The sequence below is a fragment of the Helianthus annuus genome, chromosome 10 (assembly GCF_002127325.2).
Source record: "Helianthus annuus cultivar XRQ/B chromosome 10, HanXRQr2.0-SUNRISE, whole genome shotgun sequence".
NCBI classification, from domain to species: Eukaryota; Viridiplantae; Streptophyta; class Magnoliopsida; order Asterales; family Asteraceae; genus Helianthus; species Helianthus annuus.
The window spans coordinates 131,726,164-131,752,749 of record NC_035442.2 but is presented as its reverse complement, the minus strand read 5'-3'; positions in this window follow the sequence as shown (position 1 = coordinate 131,752,749).

The window sequence follows — 26,586 nt, the reverse complement described above, 5'->3', positions numbered from 1 at the left end:
TTTTTTCAAATGAAAAATATGTTTTTTCAAAGAAAGTATATCATGAATGTTCTAGCAGTTGACCCCCAGGTTGAAAATGGTTAAATCTTTAATCTTTTTTCATGGGTTTTGCCGGTGGATATTTGTACTTTGTAACTCTTAAATCAAAAACATATTTATAAAAAAAAAGTAATAATAAATTATGAAATTATGGAATGACAATTGATACAGTTTCTGTCTTTAATAAACTTAAAAATAAATTGTTAAAATTGTTCGGGGCTTTTTGATCTGAATAGTAACTGTTTTTTGTGATGTTATCTGAGAAAAAAAATTCTGGCTATCAATGTGTTAGTATTTATGTCTGGTTAACGACTTAACGGTTATCTTATCTTTTTGTTATTAGGCTGGTGATGGATTCAAGGGAAATAAGATCCAATTCTCGGGACCATTGGAAAGCTAAGGCAACAAAGGTAGCCGCTGAAAAGCTAAGGCAGACTTTCAAAGGAAGCTCCACCATTTTCTTAGTGCTATGTATTTTTGTTTACTAGTAATATGTAATGTGAGACTCTTCTTGTTTTCTCTAGTACACGATGTTAAAACGGTCTAGACTTAACACATTTTCTGTTGGAGGCGCCCGTATTTGTACCTTTACTGTTACAGTTACTATTGAAGTTTATGCATCCATTCTAGAAGTCTTAACACATGTTATAATAGAGGCTTAACACACGTTATATCAGGTTTACTCTGTTGTTATTAAGTTACTATTGGAGTTTATTCATCCACTGTGGAAGTCTTTACACACGTTATAATAGATGCTTAACACACGTTATACATTTCAGTCGCTTAACACATGTTACAGTATGTATATACACATCATGGTGTTTTGGAAACCAATAGCTTATACATGACACCATGTTAGGTTAAACCAAGATTATAACAGAGGGTTAACACATTTTATCCCAGGTATACGGTGTTACGATATTAACTTGTATGTTCCATATTAACTTGTACACGTTTTTACTATCAGTATATGCACATCATAGTGTTTTGCAAACCACTTTCATATACATGAATACAAGTCGGGTTACAACAAGATTATAATGGTGGAGGCGCCCGTATTTGTACCTCTACTGTTACAGTTACTATTGAAGTTTATGCATCCATTCTGGAAGTCTTAACACATGTTATAATAGAGGCTTAACACACGTTATATCATGTTTACTCTGTTGTTTTTAAGTTACTATTGTAGTTTATTCATCCATTATGGAAGTCTTAACACACGTTATAATAGATGCTTAACACACATTATACATTTTCAGTCACTTTAACACATGTTACAGTATGTATATACACATCATGGTGTTTTGGAAACCACTAGCTTATACTAATGTATTCAGGTATAACAGAGGCTTAACACATTTTATTCAGGTGTACGGTGTTACGATATTAACTTGTATATTCCATGTTAACTTGTTCACGTGTTACGGTCAGTATATGCACATCATGGTGTTTTGCAAACCACTTTCATATACATGAATACAAGTCGGGTTATAATGGATGCTTACATGTTATCATATGTATACAAGTGGGGTTACAACAAGATTACGATATTAACTAAGCTCCCCATTAAACTCATCGCCCCCGTCGACTGTTTTCACCCTTGTCACATGTTAAGCAATTACATGTTCCGAACAGACAAATTGTAACACATGTTAGATCAGTATATACACATCATGGTGTTTTGTAAACCACTAGCTTATACATGAATACAGTATTATATATTCCAAAATTACCGGTACATGTGTTACCATAAATGGCTCGTTTCATATTACACGTTACATCATGGTGTTCTGTTACAGCATGAACCACCAACACATGCTATAAATGAACGAAGACATCTTTCCCAAAGGATGTGACTTATTCAATGTCCCCGCATTAACGTCGCCTACATCCATCCAGCTTGTCAATTCAATATCTTTTATGGATCTGTTTCTGTAAATCAACACACATTCTATATCATTCTAACAGGTGCTTAACACATGTTATGGGCCTGTCTCTGTAAATCAAGCAACCCAACAAAAAAAAAACAATTATTGTTAAGATCAAAAGCCCCAAACCAACAAAAAAACCCGTTCAAAATCTCATCCTAAAGTTTTGGATTTATTTAAATCCATCAAGCTTGTCAATTGAATATCTTTATGAGTTTGTTTCTATAAATTAACACACGTTATATAAGATTCTAACAGGGGGCTTAACACATGTTATGGGCCTGAGTCTGTGAATCAAGCAACAAAAAAAAAAAAAACACTTACTGTTCAGATCATAAACCCAAACAAGCAACCCAAACCAACATAAGAACAGCTACTGTTAAGATCAAAAGCCCCTAACAAGCAACCAAACCAACAAAAAAAACTCGTTCAAAATTTCATCCTAAAGTTTTTGATTTATTTAAAATACATGAACATTAACCATGGATACCCCATTAACCATTACTAAAACACTTTCAGCACATAAAAACATATTAACAACCATTTCAACAAAAAATCAAGTGTGAAATGATATTTCAAGAACACTTACCGGATCTATACCCGTCCGATGAACACGAAGAAGGGTCTTCAAACCTTCTTCTCTCACACACACTTGAACATTCAAATCTCTCTCTCTCTAAAAAAATAAAGATTATAGATGAACATGATGAAGATTGTTGTTTCTCTCTCTAAAACATCAACTTTCTCTCTCTAAAAACATTTATCTTGTCATCGTTCTCTCTCTAAAGGTTATTGTTTCTCTAATCAACAACACCTGAACACGAAGAAGGGTCTTCAAACCGTCCGGATAAGCTTTTATGGTTGTGGCTATGGTTGTCTTCAAGATCAGGGAAGAAGAAATGGGAAAGAGAAAGAGGAAAGAGAAAGAGGTAAGAGAAAGAGAAGCTTTTATGGTGATTTGATGTTTTGTGTTTTCAAAGTCAATAAAGTTGTTTTTTCATTACCCATATTGCCCTTAATTTGTACTATATGGACTATTATATTGTTTTTAAAGGCAAGAATTCTCTAAACAAATGAGGGCCATTGATCTATTTAGATCTATTTGAATCAATGGATGAGATTGGGTTTCCAAGGTTTTCTAAAAAAGATAGGGTTTTTCATATAACCCATCCCTATATATATATATATATATATATATATATATATATATATATATATATATATATATATATATATATATATATATATATATCTTTGTATGAGAGTGCCATTAGTCGTATATTGTAGAACATGCAATTTTTGATGCGTTTGAGACAATAGACCAAATATGAGCACAAGTATGATTAAGGCATTAGGTAAACCTTTTCTTTTTACACCATTCATCTTATCCTTACCCAAAATCAATCCCTTAGTGTGACCAACCCACTAGCCATTTAACCATTAAATCTTTTTATTTTTAACTGTGTGATGAAAATTCGATTTTAGGAGTAACTTGTTTAGTTTAGTGTGGTTATTAAAAAACAGAAAATCGTTGTCAAAAAGCACAAAAATATGTGTTGTAGTTTGTTGAATAAAAGGCGAAATATGTTGCCTTGTAGTTTGATGTTTCGTAGCTAGTTTGTTTGGTAGTTTTATAATAAAAATCGAGTTTTCATCACCTTAGCCACTTTTAAAATATCCTATTCCACACCCTTAGCCTAGATCCGTTGCAACCCTTAAAGACCTTTTGACTTGTGCTTAGTAGTCATGTTCAGTAGTGGAGAATGATTGAGTTGCAAGCCTATGCAGGTACATGTTCTATTCTGTTTTGTTTTGTTTTGAGTGAGTACTTGAAACGTGCTAATGCATTGTTATTAGCCAACTTTTCAACCGAGTGGAGAGAACATTGTGAGGGATGTGTATGATGTGTTAGTTTCAAGGGCGGGTTAATCTTGGGTAACCATTTCTTATGTGTTAATCACTTTACTGCTAAATACTTTGAAAATCGTAAAAATTCCAAACTTGGTATGATGTTAAACCTTAACTTGAGTTTTGAGAATGGGAATTGTGTGTCTTTTATTCGACCCATGTGAAAGTGAAAACAGATTTGCTTGAGGGAAAGCAAAAGGCAAGTGTGGGTAGGGCTGGCATATCGTGTATACCCGTACACGATAAGACACGACACGCTAAGATACGATACACGAAATCCCATACACGAACACGGCACGATAACTTATCGTGTCCTTTTTTTCAAACACGAACACGAACACGACACGATTACACGAAAATTACCTGTTAATACATGTTAACACGACTGTTCGACTGTTATACACGAAAATTACCTGTTAATACCTGTTAAAACGAACAAAAATACGAACACGACATGCTATCTGAGAGTTACAGGGGGAGTTTGGGTTTTATTTATTTTTTTAATTGAATGAGGAATGAAAATAGAAAGGAATTAAGGAACCCACACGCACATGGCTGATGAGTTTTACTTAATTTAATTTCTTATCGTGTACTAACGGGTATGAACAGGTAAACAGGTATTTAACCTGTCAATACACGAAAATTAACAGGTAATCTCGTGTCTACCTGTTTGGTACACGACACCTGTTAAGGCCATACACGATACCTGTTAACTTCGTGTAGGTTCGTGTCATGTATTCATGTAAAATTGCCAGCCCTAAGTGTGGGGATGTGATACGTGGTTGAAAAACGGTGCTTTATTGTGTTTAAGTTTATGTTTTTACATAACTTTTAGTTTCGAATGGCCTACTTTTGATTAGAATTGTATTTTGCAGGTCTAATGGAGTTTAAGGAGCTATATGGGGCATCGGGAGCGAACGGGATCAACCGCTGATGCCCCCAGGGCCATCGGCGACGCCCCAGCATCGATGGATCTCGCGTAGGCAGCGTATTAGAGCGTTGGCAGAAACTCGCATGTTCTGGGTGGGGTCGGTGATGACAGGGGGGCGTCGGCGACACCTCTTCCTGGTGGCCGATGGGAATTTTTGTTATCTTACGTGTTTGAACGAGTTACAATCCAAATTTTGGGTCATTTGAAGGGGGTTACACAATTTTGAACTTGGAGACACCATCTTGGAGCCACAACCATCCCCAACATCATCTACTACATATACCATTCCTCCCAATCATCTGAATCATCATCTTCGATCCTAACCCTAAGCCATTACCATCTTCATCATTAATTCATCATCATCCATTTCCATCCTCAAGGTTCAAGATGTTCGTATTCAAGTCTCATTCATCTGATGATCAAGTTCCGTTCGTCATGAGCGGCTAATCTCCTCGGGTTTCACCCCAGTGTAGGTTTTGTAAGATTCTAGGGTTAAACATTGTTTTGAGATTTGATTTGTGACAAATTGCATTTTGATTTTGAAGCTTTTGATAATTTTCAAGTGATGATAAAATTTGACTTTGCGAAATGAATTTGTGCACTTATGTCTTATCAATTGGTAGGATTTACATGTTATCACACCCCGATATTTCCACGTATTACCGGTGGGCCCAGTGGGAAGTATCGTGATGTAGTTGATATCATCTTAGTCAAATAATCAGAGTTTAATGCACACGGGAAGTCTAAAATAATATTACAAACCGAATTGAAAGTATAATAAAATATTACACAACGGATTGTAAATGGATCCATAGGCGGATCTAAAACATAAAGAAAATATTGTTCGACAGACTTTAAGTATTAAAAGCTTGCAAGACTCTTTATTTAATACTTGGAGTTTCCAGCCCATTACGCGTAGTACCTCCACTTAACCTTTTTGAAAAATACGTCAGTTTACACTGGTAAATACAATTAACCGACTCTTTTGAAAAGTATTTATAAAATTAGTTTGGATGCACAAGGCATAAAATCTTTCATAACTTGGGACAATTATTTAAAAATAATCTTATATACAGATTTATATGTTTGTCGTTCGTTTAGGACCCGGTTAGAAGAGCCGAGACAAGATTAATAGACACGCCACAAGTATATGCCCACAAGAGAGTGAGATACCGTTTATACATACGCAACTGTCAGGTGTATGCCTACACCCCGTGCTTAAGTCGTGGCCATTTCTAATGAATGAGCCAAGGATATCCAGGACACGGTCAGTAACCCCCCAAAGGCATTGCATCAAACAAAACAGATTAAAACAGGTTATGTAAATTTATTAGATACCTGAGCTAAAATATAATTTTATTCTCAGCCGTAATTCAATTCAGCAAGTACAGTAGCTTTTATTGGGCTCCTAATCCGGAACGAAGGTTTTAATCACCTATTAGATTCCTAACGGGTCTTATTTAAGTTATAACTTAGACCGGTTAGTTTTAAAGAGAGGTATACGATTCAAAACGCAAGATTTAGCGAAGACCAGATTAAAATGTGATTTAGACCCAACAAGTATGAAGACTTGTATAATATGGATATACTAAACACATTCTGGATTTTGAAGTAAAAATGATAAGTTTTGACCAGTTTCGGTTAGTTTATGCAAACTAGTTACATAAACCTTACCGAATGCGTATATGCATAACGGGTAACCAAAAAAGTCATGAACTAGTTCCACAAGTTAATATGCTTTAAATATGTTATGATATCAGTAGGATAACTTCCATTATGCCCAAAACGAAATTAAAATCAATTTAAGCCCCGTAGGGGTATTTTGGTCATTTTAAAGTTTATAAAAGGGGTTAAATAGCAATCTGGGGTTCTGGTCTAAAATAATCAGTAAAAATATTTATTTTAACAAGTTATATCAGTAAGATATTGTAGGACCGGTTTTGACACCGTTCGATTGCGTAACGAACGTTTCACGTGCGGAATCCGTGAACGAACGTGACCGAACACACGATAACGTACTACTAACGTGATTTCATTGATAGATTTGGCGATTCGGTAGAAGATCTCACGTTTACACTACTTTCTCTCACTAATTTCTCTCTCTAGAAAGTCTCCTCTCCAAGTCTTCTACTAATCTTTTCCAAGAACTCTAACTAAAATCATAACATAACCTCAATTTATATGGTCAAGGCACTTTAATGATAGTTATCATTAATTACAAGTTTGCCACCTTGCCATTTCTAACTAAATAAGACATTACGCGCTTGATTCCTTCCGGTTTTTCACTACGACTCGGATTGACGAAGGCGATAGACAAAATATGCATCAACAATCTCCCCCTTGGATATTGCCGTAGTCAATCTCGTAGCGAAACTCATAGCGACTTGACTTTCTCTCTCTTTAAGACTCGAACGAAGATGTAGTCGACAGACAACTGCACTAAATCGAACGGTGACCGAACACACGATAACGTACTACTAACGTGATTTCATTGATAGATTTGGCAATTCGGTACAAGATCTCACGTTTACACTACTTTCTCTCTCTACTTTCTCTCTCTAGAAAGTCTCCTCTCCAAGTCTTCTACTAATCTTTTCCAAGAACTCTAACTAAAATCATAACATAACCTCTATTTATATGGTCAAGGCACTTTAATGATAGTTATCATTAGTTACAAGTTTGCCACCTTGCCATTTCTAACTAAATAAGACATTACGCGCTTGATTCCTTCCGGTTTTTCACTACGACTCGGATTGACGAAGGCGATAGACAAAATATGCATCAACAATCTCCCCCTTGGATATTGCCGTAGTCAATCTCGTAGCGAAACTCATAGCGACTTGACTTTCTCTCTCTTTAAGACTCGAACGAAGATGTAGTCGACAGACAACTGCACTAACAAACTCCCCCTTGGATGTTGACGGAATCTTTAGTGAGAGTCTTCAAATACTCTTGTTCGAACAGAATCCCAGAGGATCTGTATTTTCTTCAGAATCTTCAGGCTCCCCCTTTCGTCAAGCTTCCGTGCTTTTGGGATCGACGCCTTGCTTTTCAGATACAAGCTCCTTTAGTGTTGAGCTCGTCTTCAGACTCCCCCTTAGACTCGGCTGTCGGGATCGTAGTCTGGCTTTTCGTAGCAACAAATTTCAAACCTGCACATCTCAACCTTTCTATTATAACAAACAATATTGTGATTCAACTTAATGAATCAACTAAACGTTTGAGAATTATCACATTTAACACTTTATCAAACTAATTCGAAACATTTCAATTTCTGATTCAAATTAATGTATCATCTTAAACATTTCAAATCAATTAACCAACCTGTCTGTTCATCATGTTTAGCCTTTGAGATTTTGAATATCAGCTCTCCAACATCAGTTGTCGAAAATCTTTTTGGATTTTTCAAAATAAGAAACATGAATGCAAAGACAGAAATTAAATGCAGAAATGAAATATGTACAAACATATTTTTGTGAGTTTGTGTAAGAGGATCATATCAGTATTTGAGACACATCACACGCACCGTTAAGCTTATTTCATTTTAAGTTCTAAACGATTCACGTAGATTGACGATATAGTTGTCCTCTTAAATTTTCATACAATTTTCAATCTATTCAGGATACTATTTAAGTGTTTTATGAACTTAGTTCGATTCATGTGTCCCACCTCTTGAATATACTCCCGTATCCAGAATCCCAATATTCAGTCTTACAGGCAAGAATACTACAATGATATCTGTACATAAATTAGGGGAAAAATGCGAGAACTGAGGGATCTCAGGTCAGAACTTCCGTTCAGCAGAAAGATATCAGCTTCGACTTAGCAGTGTGTCCCCTTTAGAGGATCTTTTCAGCTACAACAGATGATTATCAATTTTATTGTCTAATCAGCTGAGGGCTTTATGCTATGTTTCAAGCATTTTGCGGAAAGTATTAGCCAAGGACTAGGTCAGAACTACCGTTCAGCAGAAGTCCCGGAATAATACCCCAGACATCATAGAGTATAAACACCTAGTATATCAGAATACGAGACCTTTCAAACGAGATTTCAGGGGTTACCTATATATCCAAGTAGTGTTCCCCACGAATTTCACAAGTTTGAAATTTTAGGTTTATATCCCGAATAAATCTACTAAATGTACAAAAACCTATCGTCACATCATCAGTGAGACCGTTTATCACATTTTACATTACATTTCTTTAGCATGCTGTGATAGTCCACTGATTTACTATCATTTCCTCTTTTTCACAACAAAACTCATTTTTCAAATTTTTCAATGTTTTTGACATTTTCAAATTTTCTAATTTTTTTAAAATTTTTCTCCCCCTAAAATCAAAATATGTTTCAATTTTGATATTCTAGGAAAATTTGAAACAAACTGTACAAACTTGACAACATGATGAGAATCACTTCAATTCTCAATCCACCTGGCGTAAACAATCAGAACTCCCCCTCACAACAAACTATTTTCCCATTATGATTTCAAAACACTTAAGTTTGTTTTAATCAAAATGGTTTTTCCGGAAAATTAGTTTTGTGTGTCATTTCACAAATTCGGGGTTTCATCACATTGTTTTTCAAATTACCACTTGTAGGAAAGATGAATCAAGTACAACTTAATGTCCCTGATTTATCTTTTGAAGACGAAAAATCACCAGAGTGAAATTTCTCAAGAAATGTGCCGATTCATGTTCCACGCTTACCAACATGGGAACTCCGGCAAGTCTGGGTTTTTTACTTGAAAAGATCCACCCAAGCCTGACCAGCCTTGGGTTTGATAGTTTTTACCTCAACAACTGGCTCTTCTGGTTTTGACGAACCAGAATCATTGCCTGAATGTGACTTGTCTGACTTTGACGAGCCAGATTCATCGCCTGAAGATGGCTTGTCTGACTTTGACACGTCAGATTCATCGCCTGAAGGTGGCTTGTCTGACTTCGACATGTCAGCTTCATCGCCGACCTTTTTCTCCTTCTTCTTTATCTCCTCTTTTGTCCTCAGATTTGCATCTGACGAATTCGGTTTACTTGACTTTGTTGTCGAGTGAATCGATTCATCATCACTCTTCTTTGATCTGTCGGGTGAACCCGAGGACAAAATCTTCTCCAGATATTCTCTGGCCTTCTTCCTCTTTTTTCGCAGTTTGTCTTTTTGCCCTTGTGAAAGCTTCACTTTCTTTTCTTGAACTTTAGGTTCTTGAACCTTCTGTTCTTTGTCATTCTGTTCTGAAACTTTCAGTTCCTTGGGCTTGACAGGGACTGGTTTCTTTGCCAATTTCTGAGAATTAACCCTCAATCTTTCACTTGATTTCCTTGGGCAATCTCTGGCAATATGACCTTTGATTTGGCAGTTATAGCATCTCCTCGTCTCAAATCTCTGTCTCTGGCAGTTAACAGCAATGTGTCCTCGATACCCACATCGGTAACACACTCTGTTATCGTACCCATCACCATTTTCATACCAAACGCTTAGATCAAAGCATTGTCTGGCGTGGTGATACTCCTTCCTCTTCTTGATTGTTGGATTTGGCTTTTGAGCACTGTGGTCAAACCTACACCACTCATTACCAACAATTTTTGAGTTTTCGTTTTTCAATTTTTCTACTTTTTGATTGCGATTGGATGATTGATCTGATGAACTTTTATTTTTGTTTTGAACAATTTTCAAATTTTTACCTTTTTGTTTTTGTTCTACACTCTTCTTAACAGGTTCCTGCTTTGAGCATTCACCTATTTCAGTAGATTGCAAAACAGTATTTTTGAATTTTTCATTTAATTCTAAAAACAATTTTTGTTTTTCAATTTTTGTATTTACATCATCAGATTTTTCATCACAATCTTCAACTTTGACATTGTCAAAGTTTGTGACATTGTCACTTATTGGAATTTCATTGATCGGTTCTGGACAAACATACGGTACAGAAGTCACAAAACCTTTCAACTTACTTTCTAATTCAGTAATTTTAATATGGTCAATTTTAGCTTTTTTTTCAAGCTGAATGATTTTAGCAAGATAAGAATTGATTGCAATTTGTTTTTTAAGATTATCTTTACCAAAAATATCTCTCTCATCTTCTAAAATCTTGATTTGTTTTTGAAAATCTTTTTCAATTTTTGATTTTTCATTTTCAAAAACTTTTTCTTTTTCTTTCAAAATTTTGTTTTCCAATGTCAAACTGTTCAAATCACTTAACAGTTTGAGATTGTCTAATTCAAATTTGTCACATTTTGAACACTTCTCGGTCGTCTTTACATCCTCAGCTTTCTTCTCAACCTTAATAGCTGAAATCTCCTTAACCTGCTCCTCTACCTCTTGAATGATTTCCTCAGATTTTAATTTTTCCTCATCAGCTGTTTCTGCATTACTAATCTTTTGAATTTCAAGTTCTCGCTCTTTAATCTTCTCGATAAACATGCTCAAAGTCACTTCTAAGTATCTCTTCTTCCACTCTGACAAATACGTTCTCCATTCATCACCCGGTAAAGCATTTTCCAGTTTGTTAACCCATTCCTCATTTGTCTTGGTTATCTTCAAACTCACCATTATCCAATACAGCTCGACATACCTTTCGATCAATTCTTCAATCGATTCTCCATCTATACCTGAAAAATTATTGAACTTGTTCAGTACAATATTAATTGCAAAATCCATTTTCGGTATTAAACGATTCACAAAAACGAATTTTCAATCACTTCAAAACTTTCACACAAACAAATGACTATTTGATTGAATATCAAAGATTAGGTGAACTTGGATCGAGTGGAAATTCGTTCGTGCGTATAACCGATGCTCGACAAACTATCGTGGATTTCCTGCAAACAAGCAAGTAAACGATCAAATCAAAGCTGATTGAATACGTAACAGTGTATTGATGAACTCAATCTAAGACTCGTTTGTCGAAGATTCGTGAACCCGTTCCAATGAATGTACACTGTTAACTCAATTGTCCCCCAATTCTTCAAACAACCAAACTGTGAGGCTTCAGGAATTGGGCCTTTCACTTTAGTAAATTTAAACACCACTGCTGATAGTGCCTTTTTTTAAAAAAAAATCAACAACCACACCTTTTCACTTTTTGAAAGAAACAAACTGGGATTGGGCCAAAACAAGATATTGGGGCGGTGCTGTCAACTTAACATTACATGGGCTTGTGGGCGGCAACTGAAAAGCTCGGATTGGGCCAAAAAGCCTAGTGGGAGGTTGTAACAAAGCAACACCAACTATTGGGTCACGTATTAAAGTGGGGCGGTGATGTTTCAGCCAATCAACAACAACAACCTTCAATGGGCGGTGTGATGAATACTGGGATTGGACCGCAATGATAAAACCTGCTATTAACAACCACAAACGGCAATAAATGGGCAGTGAACAACCATACACAACCTGTCAACACCCTGTCAACAACCTGTCAACGTGAAGAAGATGACATAAGAGCGATTCATAGAATTTACTTAAAAGCGAGCCAAAGTCTGACTTAAAAGCGATTCAAGAGTTGACTTTTGGAGCGGTTCACACGTGACACTATAAACAGTTCATATAAGCGGTTCAACCCAGATATGCCCTATGAGCGATTCAACCCTTGTTTGTATAAGCGGTTCAACCCAAATATGTCCTATGAGCGATCCAACACTTGTTCGTATAAGCGGTTCATGTCAGATCTGATCGTATGACGCAAAATCGGACCAAAAAAATCGCGATTACTCCTAAACGGCTTGGAGTTTCGAACTGAAACTTGGTAGGGTTGTAGATCGGGTCTATACGCACAACATATCCAAAAATCAGATGAAACGGACCGTATTTACCTATCCAATTTGACGTTTTTCAGTGAAAAACGTAAGAAATGAGTAGAAGATGAAGAAATCGATGAAATCGGATCTGATTTGGCTTTGAATACGCTGAAATCTGTACGAGAACGACGTGTTTGATCAAGCAATCGAGCTCCTAGCTCTGATACCACTTGTAGGACCGGTTTTGACACTGTTCGATTGCGTAACGAACGTTTCACGTGCGGAATCCGTGAACGAACGTGACCGAACACACGATAACGTACTACTAACGTGATTTCATTGATAGATTTGGCGATTCGGTACAAGATCTCACGTTTACACTACTTTCTCTCTCTACTTTCTCTCTCTAGAAAGTCTCCTCTCCAAGTCTTCTACTAATCTTTTCCAAGAACTCTAACTAAAATCATAACATAACCTCTATTTATATGGTCAAGGCACTTTAATGATAGTTATCATTAATTACAAGTTTGCCACCTTGCCATTTCTAACTAAATAAGACATTACGCGCTTGATTCCTTCCGGTTTTTCACTACGACTCGGATTGACGAAGGCGATAGACAAAATATGCATCAACAGATATCATATATATGTGAACTAGGTTATAACCCGAAAATTTTCCGGGTAGGAAAATTTAATTTACAACAAATAAAAGTATAAAAATAACACTTTTAACATCTAAAGTATCATCTTTCCATTTTCTCCACCATAATTTTGTAATTCGGTTTCTTAAACTTTTTCTTGTTGTAAAGAGCCATAAAAACATACAAAAGCAAGAATGTATATTAATCATGTATATTTTTTAGTATAACGGATTATTTTTTAAAAATTTATATACACGTATAGACAATACCTAACTGTCACTCTACACTCTAAATCAAACTAAACTATTTTGACCCGACTCATACCTATTCCCAACCTTGCCCCACCCACATCAGCTACAACAAAAAAAAATCAACAAAAAAAATACATGTTTGGATTCTTATATTATGATACAATGACACCTACATCAGCTACAACAAAAAAAGAAAACCAACTACCACTAATATATAAACATGGAAAAATGTAAACTATAAATCCAACCCAGATAGCTCAGTTCGTTAAAAAAAAATCCGTGAAACATTGATATAAATTACTCAATGGAAAATACATGAGAATCTGTTGGTGGAGGTAAGATAGTTGGTGGCTATATAAATTAACAATCTAAATTCTATATAATCCCTTCCGTCTATAATATGAAGTATATAAATCAAATAATGTATTCAACACATGAACACCTATGCAACCATCAACTAATTAAATGAGCAGTTAACCCACAATGACATTAAAGTTATAGTTTTCAATCATTTTTTCTTATGTAGACATTTAATTTAACATCTATCTAAGATTGTGATTCGCTCGGTTCTCGATCATAATCTGCAGAAGAACAAACATTATCAACATTCAAAAACAAAAAAGATTCAATTAATCCAACAAATCATTTTGCATTAGTCACCTGTGACTTCAATTTCCAATCGATTAAGCTCGAGTTTCAACGAATCCAAACCGTGGAACAACTTTATAAGATTGTTCGTGTCTAAACCTGGCCTCACCATAGACCCCCTACAACTTGTAAATAAAGCATAAACAATGAAACCTACAATTATACCGAAAAAAATAAATAAAAAATTAAATAAAGCAAATTCCTTGTAAACAATGAATCATAGTTAGATTCCTTGTAAGGTGGTTGTTCTCCCCACTTTAACGAAGCAAATTCATTAGGTATTTTCCTATCAGTGAAAACTAAAAAATAAATACATAAGTCTAAATACAATATGTTTAGTAATCATAAAATCAATAAACATACCAAAAAAATAGGATCATCGTCCTCAATCAGCTTTAAGAATGAATGACTGTTGTTACTCAAATCCATGCCTGCAAATTAAATGTGAACGGTTTTAAACACGTAAAAACGATAAATTATTTATAGAAATAAACTCATAATAGAGGGAAAACATATAAAACCGAAACAAACAAAAAAAGGTTTCAAAAAACGTAACTCCATTTATTTATAGAAATCAAAACCTTAATTCTGAAAAATTATCATACTAAAAATAAATCACTAACGAAATTTAAAATTGCTCAAAATTTTAAATTTAAAATTTGAATTACGGAAATAGAAATAGAAATAGAAACCTTAATTCTGGAAAATTATCATACTAAAAATAAATCACTAAAATTTAAATTTGAGATTTCAAAAATAAATCACTAACGAAATTTAAAATTGCTCAAAATTTTAAATTTAAAACTTGAATTCCGGAAATAGAAATAGAAACCTTAATTCCGGAAAATTATCATACTAAAAATAAATCACTAACGAAATTTAAAATTTCTCAAAATTTTAAATTTAAAATTTCAATTCCGGAAATAGAAATAGAAACCTTAAAATTTTAAATTTGAGGTTTCATAAAACGTAACACCATTTATTTATAGAAATAGAAACCTTAATTTCGGAAAATTATCATACAAAAAATAAATCACTAACGAAATTTAAAATTGCTCAAAATTTTAAATTTAAAATAGAAACCTCAAAATTTAAAATTTGAATTCTGAAAATTAAATCACTAACATCCAATCCTGTAAATTATCATACTAAAAAAAATCACCATTTATTTATAGAAATAGAAACCTTAACTCCGGAAAATTATCATACTAAAAATAAATCACTAAAATTTAAATTTGAGGTTTCAAAAAAAATCACTAACGAAATTTAAAATTTCTCAATATTTTAAATTTAAAATTTGAATTCCGGAAATAGACACCTTAATTCCAGAAAATTATCATACTAAAAATAAATCAATAACGAAATTTAAAATTGCTCAAAATTTTAAATTTAAAATTTGAATTCCGGAAATAGAAATAGAAACCTTAATTCCGGAAAATTAGCATACTAAAAATAAATCACTAACGAAATTTAAAATTGCTCAAAATTTTAAATTTAAAATTTGAATTCCGGAAATAGAAATAGAAACCTTAAAATTTTAAATTTGAGGTTTCAAAAAACGTAACACTATTTATTTATAGAAATAGAAACCTTTATTCCGGAAAATTATCATACTAAAAATAAATCACTAATGAAATTTAAAATTGCTCAAAATTTTAAATTTAAAATAGAAACCTTAAAATTTAAAATTTAAAATTTGAATTCTGAAAATTAAATCACTAACATCCAATCCCGTAAATTATCATACTAAAAATAAATCACCATTTATTTATAGAAATAGAAACATTAATTCCGGATAATTATCATACTAAAAATAAATCACTAAAATTTAAATTTGAGGTTTCAAAAATAAATCACTAACGAAATTTAAAATTGCTCAAAATTTTAAATTTAAAATTGGAATTCGGAAATAGAAATAGAAACCTTAATTCCGGAAAATTATCATACTAAAATAAATCACTAACGAAATTTAAAATTGCTCAAAATTTTAAATTTAAAATTTGAATTCCGGAAATAGAAATAGAAACCTTAAAATTTTAAATTTGAGGTTTCAAAAAACGTAACACTATTTATTTATAGAAATAGAAACCTTAATTCCGGAAAATTATCATACTAAAAATAAATCACTAACGAAATTTAAAATTGCTCAAAATTTTAAATTTAAAATTTAAAATAGAAACCTCAGAATTTAAAATTTAAAATTTGAATTCTGAAAATTAAATCACTAACATTCAATCCCGTAAATTATCATACTAAAAATTATCATACTAAAAATAAATAACCATTTTTTTATAGAAATAGAAACCTTAATTCCGGAAAATTATCATAATAAAAATAAAGGAAATAACAAAATCTTTAATGGATTGATAATTATTACAATACAAAATTTATTACTAAGAAAACAAAGACATTCAAATTTAAAAAAAAATCATAGTTAGATTTTCAAAAATAAAATATAATAAAAATAACTAAAAAACTATACAGATTAGCATAAACGATTTAACCTATAACAATTATCGGATCAAAAAACACCAAAACAACCATAAAATTAAACTTACCTCTTCAGTTCGACGAAGATTTAGAGTCCGGCAGTTGCATACAATTTAGGGTTTCTCATGAAAAAACAAAAACCAAAATAAAAAAATCACTAACAACATCACTCTTTGAAGACATCAAGAATAGATCCATTCATAAGATTAGAATCGAATAATTAAAATCATCATCAACAACAAAAAAAATTACAGAAAAATGATAAAAAAAGTGCGATTAAGCATTTACAATACATAACAATCTAATATAATTTACCTACCTGCAGAATAAGTGGAATGATCTACAAAAAAAAAGAATAACAATAATCAATAGCATTTTCCGAATGGGTTTTGACCAAAAACAACCTACTATACGATCGAAGAACAAAAATAAAGAGTATTTCGCTGCGATCATGTAGTTTACCTTTGATTTGTGAAGTATTCTTGCTTTAAGTTTATGATAGGAGATGGTAGGGAGAAGAGAGAGAACAGAGAGAAAGAACTTTTTTGTATGAAGATGTTTATGAAGAATAATTGAGTCAAAATAATAAATAGGATCCATATTCAAAATGGGTTTTTTGGAAAACCGGAATAAACCGACCCAAACAATTCAGATATCGCGTGAAAGTAAGTTTTGGTTTGTGTTTTGTGAATTTGGTTTGTTTATAGAGAAATTAGATGAATTCCCTCCCAAAATCACCCTCTACTCAACCAATGGATACCACATAAGCAAAATGGCTCCACCATTCAAAGACAAATGGCCCAAATCATCTCATTTATTAATATATATAGATTTTACCATTTACGGCCAAACTATGCACCGTAGGGGCATTGGTCATTTCACATATGCTTTAAGGGTCAAATTTGGAAATATGAGTTCAAAACTTATACTTACTGCTAAAGAATAAAAATTTATTTATAACATCAGTAAGTAACAAGTCTTAGGTGCTAAATATGGTTTTAAACCATACTATGCGCCTAAATCACATAAAAGTCGGTATTTGACGATATTCGGGTTGTTTAAGGAAATCTGGGATTTTGATCAGACTCTACTGTTAAAAATAATTTATTTAATGTATAAAATCAGTAGAAAAAGGTTTGACATGCAAATGATGCATAAAACTCATTTTATTAACGAAAAGGGCATTATCGTCAATTATCGAGTCCATGCAAGAACTCTATGTTATGGTCTGTATAAAATTTGATAAAAATTTCCAAAAATCCCTAAATATTATATCTTAACAGTAGGTAGTAAGTTTGGTGTCAAAAGTTGAGTTTAAATATGAGTTATGCCAAAAATGCCGTTTAATCAGCAAAAAGCTTTCGTTTTACGATATTGCGCATAACTTCCATTTTAGACCAGAACCTAATGTCAAACTTTTAGGACATACTTATAATTCAGAAATAAAGATTTTTGTCCTCTCACATTTTCAAAAATCTCGTTCTAATGATAAAAGGGCAAAATGGTCAATTTTAAGCAATTAACGGAACATGCATGAAATCTATGATTTCTAAGGAACCATGCAGTATAACTTCAGAGAGTTATACTAGCATATAATATGGTCCCAAAGGAACCCTAAGGCATAACTAATACTAAGCTAAATCGGGTCAGGACTGAAAGTTAAAGCAAAAGTCTACTTTTGCGACTTTTGGTTGCGAACCGAGCCTAAACTCAGAATTGTCGGGTTGAACATGCCTAAACATGTTCTTATATTATTTACCAAGTTGTTTGAGTGATAAAGTGTAATTTATAACTTCTACATTATCAATTATGATTTATTTTGCAAAAACTGTCTCGTTTGACTTTTCTGTTAAGCAGTTTGACCCGACAATTGACCAAGTAAATGTGAGAATTAGGAGGTGCCCTTTTAAGGATTTAATACCTACTTAATTATCAACACAAAGCCACTTTCAATTCGAATAATGGCTGGACCGTTAGTGATTAATCACAAAGTCAAAGCAGAATTACGCTAACTTTGACTTTCGGTCTTTAAACTAATAAAAGCTTAACTACAGAAACTAAGAACACTTACAATGGTCCTTAGAACGAAAGTTTGAACTAATAGAACCTCCTTAAAGACCAGGTTGCTCCAGAGAACTTGTTTTGAGAGTTTGTTTGAGAAAATTCTTGAAGTGTGCATGAACAAGTGAAGGAGTGAGGCCTTTATATAGGATTTTAAGTGTTCTAGGATCAAAGAAAGTGTCCCCCAGGTGAAATCTGATGCATACAAGTGTCTAGTGGTTTTTAGAAACCATTTGCATGCTGCTGTTTACGCCCCTGAGTTGCAGAAGATCTGAATGGAGATTTCAGGTTGCAGAAGATCTGAATGGAGATTTCAGGTTGCAGAGCTGGGCAGCTGGTAGTCTGGCTGGAAAAGCTCCTCCGTCGCGCCACGCGCCAGGGAGAGGAGATCCCGGCACACCACACGAGGCAGCTCTTTTCAAAATGTTTTGTTTTGTTGCATGTTCAGTCCCTGCACTCTTATTACTCGATAATCTGACATTTTCAGCATGCATGGTCAGCGAAATCAGGTCAGGGGTGTTCTAGGGAGTGTAGCCATGCATTTGTAAGTCTTGGACGTATTGCAAATGGCTCCTGAATGAAGAATTCATACTTTTACACTTTTAACCCCTATTCTTGGAAACTTCAATTTACATCACAATTTTGAACCAGATCTTTTTGAAACCTTTATCAGATATACATGAGGGTATAATAATATATTACAAAGCTTCGGGAATGTTAAAAGGCCTCTCAGAGGTAAGAATTAACATGTTGACACTTTTAACCCCTGTGTTTTGTAACTTTGGATTTTTAAGCGCAAACGACTTTTAGTGTCCGACAACTTATTAAACAACAAATACGAACATTATACAAAGTCATTCAGAGGCACAAGTTTGGCATGTTGACGCTTTTGATCCTTCTAATTACATCTTTACACTGTTTGACAGTTCTAATCCCTCAAGATATCTCTAATCACGATCAGGGTTTATGACACGTGTCACCACTGTATTGAACATGATTTTTGCAAGGTGTTACACATGTTCTTGGTAACGAAGGGCAATGCGGTCCGTCGTGTACGACGTTGATAGCTTTTGGCATCTAAGACACGCAACACTAAATCCGTTAATCATATTTGCAATTGAATTAAATCTAAAACGTGTAGAAACCCTAGGTCTTCAATTACCGAAACCGGGTGTGAGCCTTGTTCCAAGTATTGTTTTAAACCCATCAATCAAGTTCTCGTGTAATCATTTAAGTTTTAGTAGTTAATCATTTTAGCATAAAACTCGTCGGTTTGTTCCGACATTCTTTCTCAACAGACATTTGAATTAAGCCAATTACAAGCTTCATAATAGTGACAATCTATAAAATCAATCACGTCAATCGCAAACCACAAACTCTTCGTGGTTCGACCCCTTACTACTACTAACGCATTGTTAAGGGTAATTTGGATATTATAAATATTATCTTTGACCGGGGCGCGACACTCCGATCACTCATCTTCTTGGTATTTATTTAAGCATTTATCGAAGAATGAATGATCAGCATCAATAAAGAGATAAGGAGATGGGATGGGTGGAATGACAGAGGGTTTTAACTTGTTGGGTTTACGCTTTTTATTTTTGAGTAATTATAAAAATGGTTCCTGGTTTAAATATAAGTTAATTATGTAACGTTCCGTATTTTAATATTTCTATTTTTAGAAAACTTGTATCCGTACTTCATTTCAATCTTGTGATCCGAGACATCGATCGTAATGGGAAATCATGTTTATAAAAATCGTATTTAAATTCATATTTGTGTTACATATAGTCAAATACGTGTTTACATGCAAAACCAAGACATTCACACATGCACGACACTTATAACATGCATATATATACTCTACATACTCGAAAATGTGATAAAACATGAGTTTATGACATGAAATAACAACGAAAACAAGTTCAGGGGCCTAACTTGAGCAAAAATCAACAACTTTTGATATATTGGACACCGAGTCGCGTGGCCACCAAGGCCTCGCGTGACACGATGAGGCATAATCCGCATAAAGTTAACTTGGCCAACAGGATTTCACTTTTTCTCACCTCCTTTCTTCCCTAATCACCTTCTAACTTTATTAAAACACTAACTCTAATCAACCACTATATAACCAAGCATCTCACACCTTCATTTCACTTTCCACCCTCTTCAACCCCCCTCAAGAGCTGAAATTCTGCAAGTTGTGAGCAGAAAATGTGACACCCCAGGAAAACCAGTGAACGATGTAACTTACCTAGCTCCCTCAGTAAGTGCGTACCAAATTTCGGGACGAAATTTCTTTCAAGTTGGGGATAATGTGACAACTCGAGTGTTTGACTTTCACTTTCGCATTTATTGCGCGTTGACTTTGACTTTGACTGTTTAGTTGTTGGATTGTGGACTTGAATTATACGAGTTGTTTGCCTATATGTTACTATTTGTGGTGATAGAAAATAATATTAGAATTGTTATTATTATAATATTAACTTTAACCTAGCCCTCGAAGGATGACATGTAGTTCGAAGGATTCGAAGGACCACGAAGGATAACCTTCGACCCCGAAACATATCCTTCGAGCACGAAACATATCCTTCGATATGTTTCGGCCCAGTCTTTCCAATGGGCTTGGCCCATTACTGTGATACGTATATATGGGAATGCATGAAATCAGTAGTTATTTTTCTAAAAACCCTAGAGCATCTTTACTTGTGACGGCAACCACAAACTTACGGAGACTTCTTGCTGATCAATTCCCTGTTTTCAATATCGGTTAGTGTTTAATGTATATGCTTTCATGATTTATCGATCGCCTTACAATATGTTGTTGATCGGACTTGTATGCTAATCGATTATGTATGTTAATGGGATATGAATGTTATAATTGCCTAATCGTTTTGCAATATGTGTTTTTATGATCGGTTAGTATGGATGTTTTGAAAGATACTAGGGTTGTATGTTAATCGGTTGTGCATATTGGTAGGATTTGGATGTTCATCGGATTTGTATGCAAATTGGATCTGTTGTGATTAGGGTTAATGATAAGGCTTGTGGATTGGTTGTGATGTATACACTACGGATTGTTATTGTTCACTGTTCTTGAAAACGGAATCGTATAGGATAAAGTGTTATGCTTGTTAATCAAATTAGGGTTCTTGAGTGAAACCTTGTGATTATGCTTGTTTGATCCTGTTGACAATAACTGATTAGTGAAATTGTGTTAATGGATAAAACGTAACTGCCATGACCGAAAGATAGCAATGGACCGAACCATGGTAGTTTGACCGAACCATAATCTGATCGAACCATAATTTACCGAAGGATACTGGTTGACCGACAGATAGTTGGACCGAAGGATAGTTAGGACCGAAAGATGTCATGGTCCGAAACATGACATTCGGCCCGAAGGATCATTGTGACACTTGTTTTCGAAAGATGATAGTATGAGTCGAAGGATACTAGGGTTTTGAATAATGTTTGAACAGTGGAACATACGTTGATTTAATTGACATGCCATGCTTAGTGATGAACGTGCAATACTACGTGCCGTGCTGATATGCAAACTGACTGCAATGTGAACAATTAATTGCATGCGTATCATTTTGAACATGAACTGATTTGTTATACGTGCATACACTAGGACGTGATTAATTACTTGTGAGTGCATAACTTAGCATACCGAGCAAACCAAGGTGAGTTCACACAGCCAAGGCATGGGTTCCCAGGGTGGGAATGGGTTGGAAGATTACTTGTGCATACTTTGATACTGAAACGAACGATTAAACTGTTGATGCTTACGAACTACTCAACTGCCTTCGCACCCACCCTGGTCGGTAAAGACTATGGTCGCGAACGAACTGATAAATTGCCTTCGCACACACCCTGGTCGGTAAAGACTATGGTCGCGAACTAACGAACATAATCTTCGCACACATGCCTGGGAGGCCGCGATGGAACTGATACGATACGAAACTTAATTGAACAAACGCACTATTACTCAAACTAAACTATAAACTGTGAACTCGCTCAACTAGTTTGTTGATTATCTGCTGCATGCCTTGCAGGACCTTAGGTACTTATGGAGCTTGCACTGGAGGAGCGGGACGTTGTGGGCAGTGGGTTAAGAACGCTATGTTTAAACATTTCGAATAATTGAACTTATGGTTTACTTGGGTTATTTACTTATGCTTCCGCTACTGATACTATGATTGTTTTGAAACGTCAATTGTATTGAACGGGGTTTTACGAATTACTTTATTTATATTATGCTATGTTCAATATGATTGATGGCTTGATCCTGGTCAGTCACGCTCCCAAGCGGTGATACTCCGCAGGTGGATTTTGGGGGTGTGACAGATTGGTATCAGAGCCATTGGTTATAGAGAACTTGGTTTTAATATGTGAAAAACGTTTTTATTAAAACCAGACTATAACCAGAACAGTGCTCTCAACGATCCACAACGACGCTTCGCTCCACGTGCAAGACTCAACTTCCTAGGTAATAAGGGTTATGTTTATTGCCTACATGCTAGAATTTGCATAGAACTTTGCTCGTAGTATGCTTACATTACCTTGCTCACAACATGTCATTGCATGAGAATACTTATGTGCTTACACTCTTCTGTCATCGCACTACTCGCGAACCTTTCTCACTTATGTTGCCTTTGATGTGAAGATCAATGGCCGCACGAATTACCATGACTCAAGCCCAGCTAGAGGCTCTCGTTGCTGCGGCAGTTGCAGCCGCCCAAGCAGGTAGTGTACCCTGCAGTATAAACACTAGGATCTTTAGATCCTACATTAATTCTCGTACTTAACTTTGCCCTATTCGTACACAATAGGTCAACCCGCTCAGCAACAACCTGGGTGCACATTCAAGAATTTCATGGATTGTCGTCCTAGCTCGTTCAGTGGCACGGAGGGAGCAGTTGGACTCCTCCACTGGTTTGAAAAGCTCGAGTCGGTTTTCGAAATGTGTGAATGCCCTGAGGCTCGCAGGGTGAAGTTCGCCACTGGCACACTTGAAGGGATTGCGCTCACTTGGTGGAACGCACAAGTGCAGATTTTAGGGTTGGCAGCTGCTAACGCCACACCCTGGAATGAATTCAAAGAACTGATCAAGAGGGAATACTGCACTAGAGAAGACATTCACAAGTTGGAGGATGAGTTGTATAATTTGAAAATGGTTGGTTCGGAGATCGAAGCTTACACCAAGAGATCGAATGAGTTGGCTGTGTTATGTCCAACTATGGTGGACCCTCCTTACAAGCGTATCGAGTTGTACCTCAAAGGTTTGGTGCCAGAAATACAGAGCCACGTTACCTCGGCTAACCTCAACAATATCCAGGAAATACAGCGTCTCGCTCACCGCATCACCGATCAGGCAGTGGATCAGAATAAACTGCCGAAGCGTGTCGGCGCTACTGCTACAGCTGTTACTACAGTCACTCCCACTGCTGCTACTTCTGCCACACCCAGCGAGAATAAAAGAAAGTGGGACGGGGATTCCAGCAGGGGATCAGCGTCTGTTCAGTCCCAAACTCAGCAACGTCGCACCAACGATTACCAGAGTCCGAGTCAGCAGTCATCGGGCAGTCAGGGACATAGTGGTTATAAGGGAAATCACCCGTGGTGTAACAGGTGCAACAAACACCACAGTGGAAGATGTCGCAGGAGTCAATGTCAAAGATGCCACAAGATGGGCCATGAGGCCAAAGATTGTAGAAGCGCGCGACCAGTGAATCAGAACCAGCAACTTCCACCGCCAGCTCCACAGAATCAGCAGCAGCAGCCACAGCGTGGAAACCGGGGGTGTTTCCAGTGTGGGGCTGAAGGTCACTACAAACGCGATTGTCCCCAGTTGAACCAGAATCGCAATAACAACAACCAGGGCAACGGGAATAACAACAATCAGGGTAATGGAAACAACAACAACAACGGCAATGAAGCTCGTGGTCGTGCTTTTGTGTTGGGTCGAGGAGATGCAGTGAATGATCCCAATGTGGTTATGGGTAAGTTTCTTCTCGACAATATTTATGTTACTGTCTTATTTGATTCGGGTGCTGATACAAGTTATATGTCCTCGAAAATGGGTAAATTATTAAAACGTACACCAACACCCCTAGACACCAAACACGTCGTAGAACTAGCCAATGGTAAAAGTGTAGAAGCCACACAGGTAGTCAAGGGTTGTAGTATTGTTCTAGCGGGTCAGACTTTCTCGATTGATCTTATACCCATAGTCTTGGGTAGCTTCGACGTCGTCATCGGCATGGATTGGTTATCTCAACATCACGCAGAGATCTTATGCAAGGAAAAAGTTATTCGTATTCCTCGCTCCAGTCAAGAACCTCTCGAAGTACAGGGCGACAAGAGTGGTGCTGTGGTTGGCATCATCTCTTACTTGAAGGCGCAGAAATGTTTACGAAAGGGGCATACTGCCATTCTGGCACTTGTCACTGACGCATCAGCAAAGGAAAAGAAGCTGGAGGATATACCAGTTGTGCGTGATTTTCCTCAAGTGTTTCCTGAAGATTTACCTGGTTTACCTCCTCATCGTCAAGTCGAGTTTCAGATTGAGTTAGCTCCTGGAGCAGCACCAATAGCCCGCGCACCGTATCGTTTAGCTCCAACCGAACTGGAAGAACTGTCGAAGCAGCTACAAGAGCTCTTGGAAAAGGGCTTTATTCGTCCAAGCTCTTCGCCTTGGGGAGCTCCAGTGTTATTTGTGAAGAAGAAAGACGGTACGTTCAGGATGTGTATCGACTACCGTGAACTCAACAAGGTGACGGTGAAGAACCGTTATCCTCTTCCACGCATAGATGACTTATTCGACCAGTTGCAAGGGTCGTGTTACTATTCTAAGATCGATTTGAGGTCAGGGTATCATCAGCTGAGAGTCCGGGATGAAGACGTCTCCAAAACTGCTTTCAGAACTCGTTATGGTCACTACGAGTTTCTGGTCATGCCATTCGGGCTTACAAACGCACCTGCAGTCTTCATGGATCTCATGAACAGGGTGTGCAAACCGTATCTCGACAAGTTCGTCATCGTTTTCATCGACGACATTTTGATTTACTCCAAGAGTCAGGAGGAGCACGAACAGCATCTACGTATTATTTTGGAACTTCTTCGAAAAGAGCAACTGTACGCAAAGTTTTCAAAATGCGACTTCTGGCTTCGTGAAGTCCACTTCTTAGGCCATGTGGTAAACAAGGATGGGATTCATGTCGATCCATCCAAGGTTGATTCGATCAGAAACTGGCCAGCACCACGTACACCGACAGAAATACGCCAATTCTTGGGTTTGGCGGGTTACTACAGACGATTTATTAAAGACTTCTCAAAGATCGCGCAACCACTTACTATGCTAACACAGAAAGGTGTCGTTTACAGATGGGGTAATACGCAAGAGACCGCTTTTCAGTACTTAAAGGATAGGCTTTGCAGCGCACCTATTCTTTCATTACCAGAGGGCACAGATGACTTCGTGGTATACTGTGATGCATCCATCCAGGGTCTTGGATGTGTGTTGATGCAACGTGATAAAGTGATAGCCTACGCTTCGCGGCAACTCAAGGTTCATGAACGAAACTACACGACGCACGATTTAGAGCTGGGAGCTGTTGTTTTCGCGCTTAAGATATGGCGACACTACCTGTACGGTACCAGGTGCACGATTTACACCGATCACAGGAGTCTCGAGCATATTCTTAAGCAAAAGGATTTGAATCTGCGTCAACGGAGATGGGTTGAACTTCTAAACGACTATGAATGCGCCATCAAGTATCATCCAGGCAAGGCCAATGTTGTGGCTGATGCCCTCAGTCGGAAAGACACTCTACCTAAGCGCGTGCGAGCGCTACAGCTTACCATTCAGTCCAGTCTTCCTGCACAGATACGAGCTGCTCAGTTAGAAGCACTGAAACCCGAAAACGTCAAGGCTGAAGCCTTGCGCGGTTC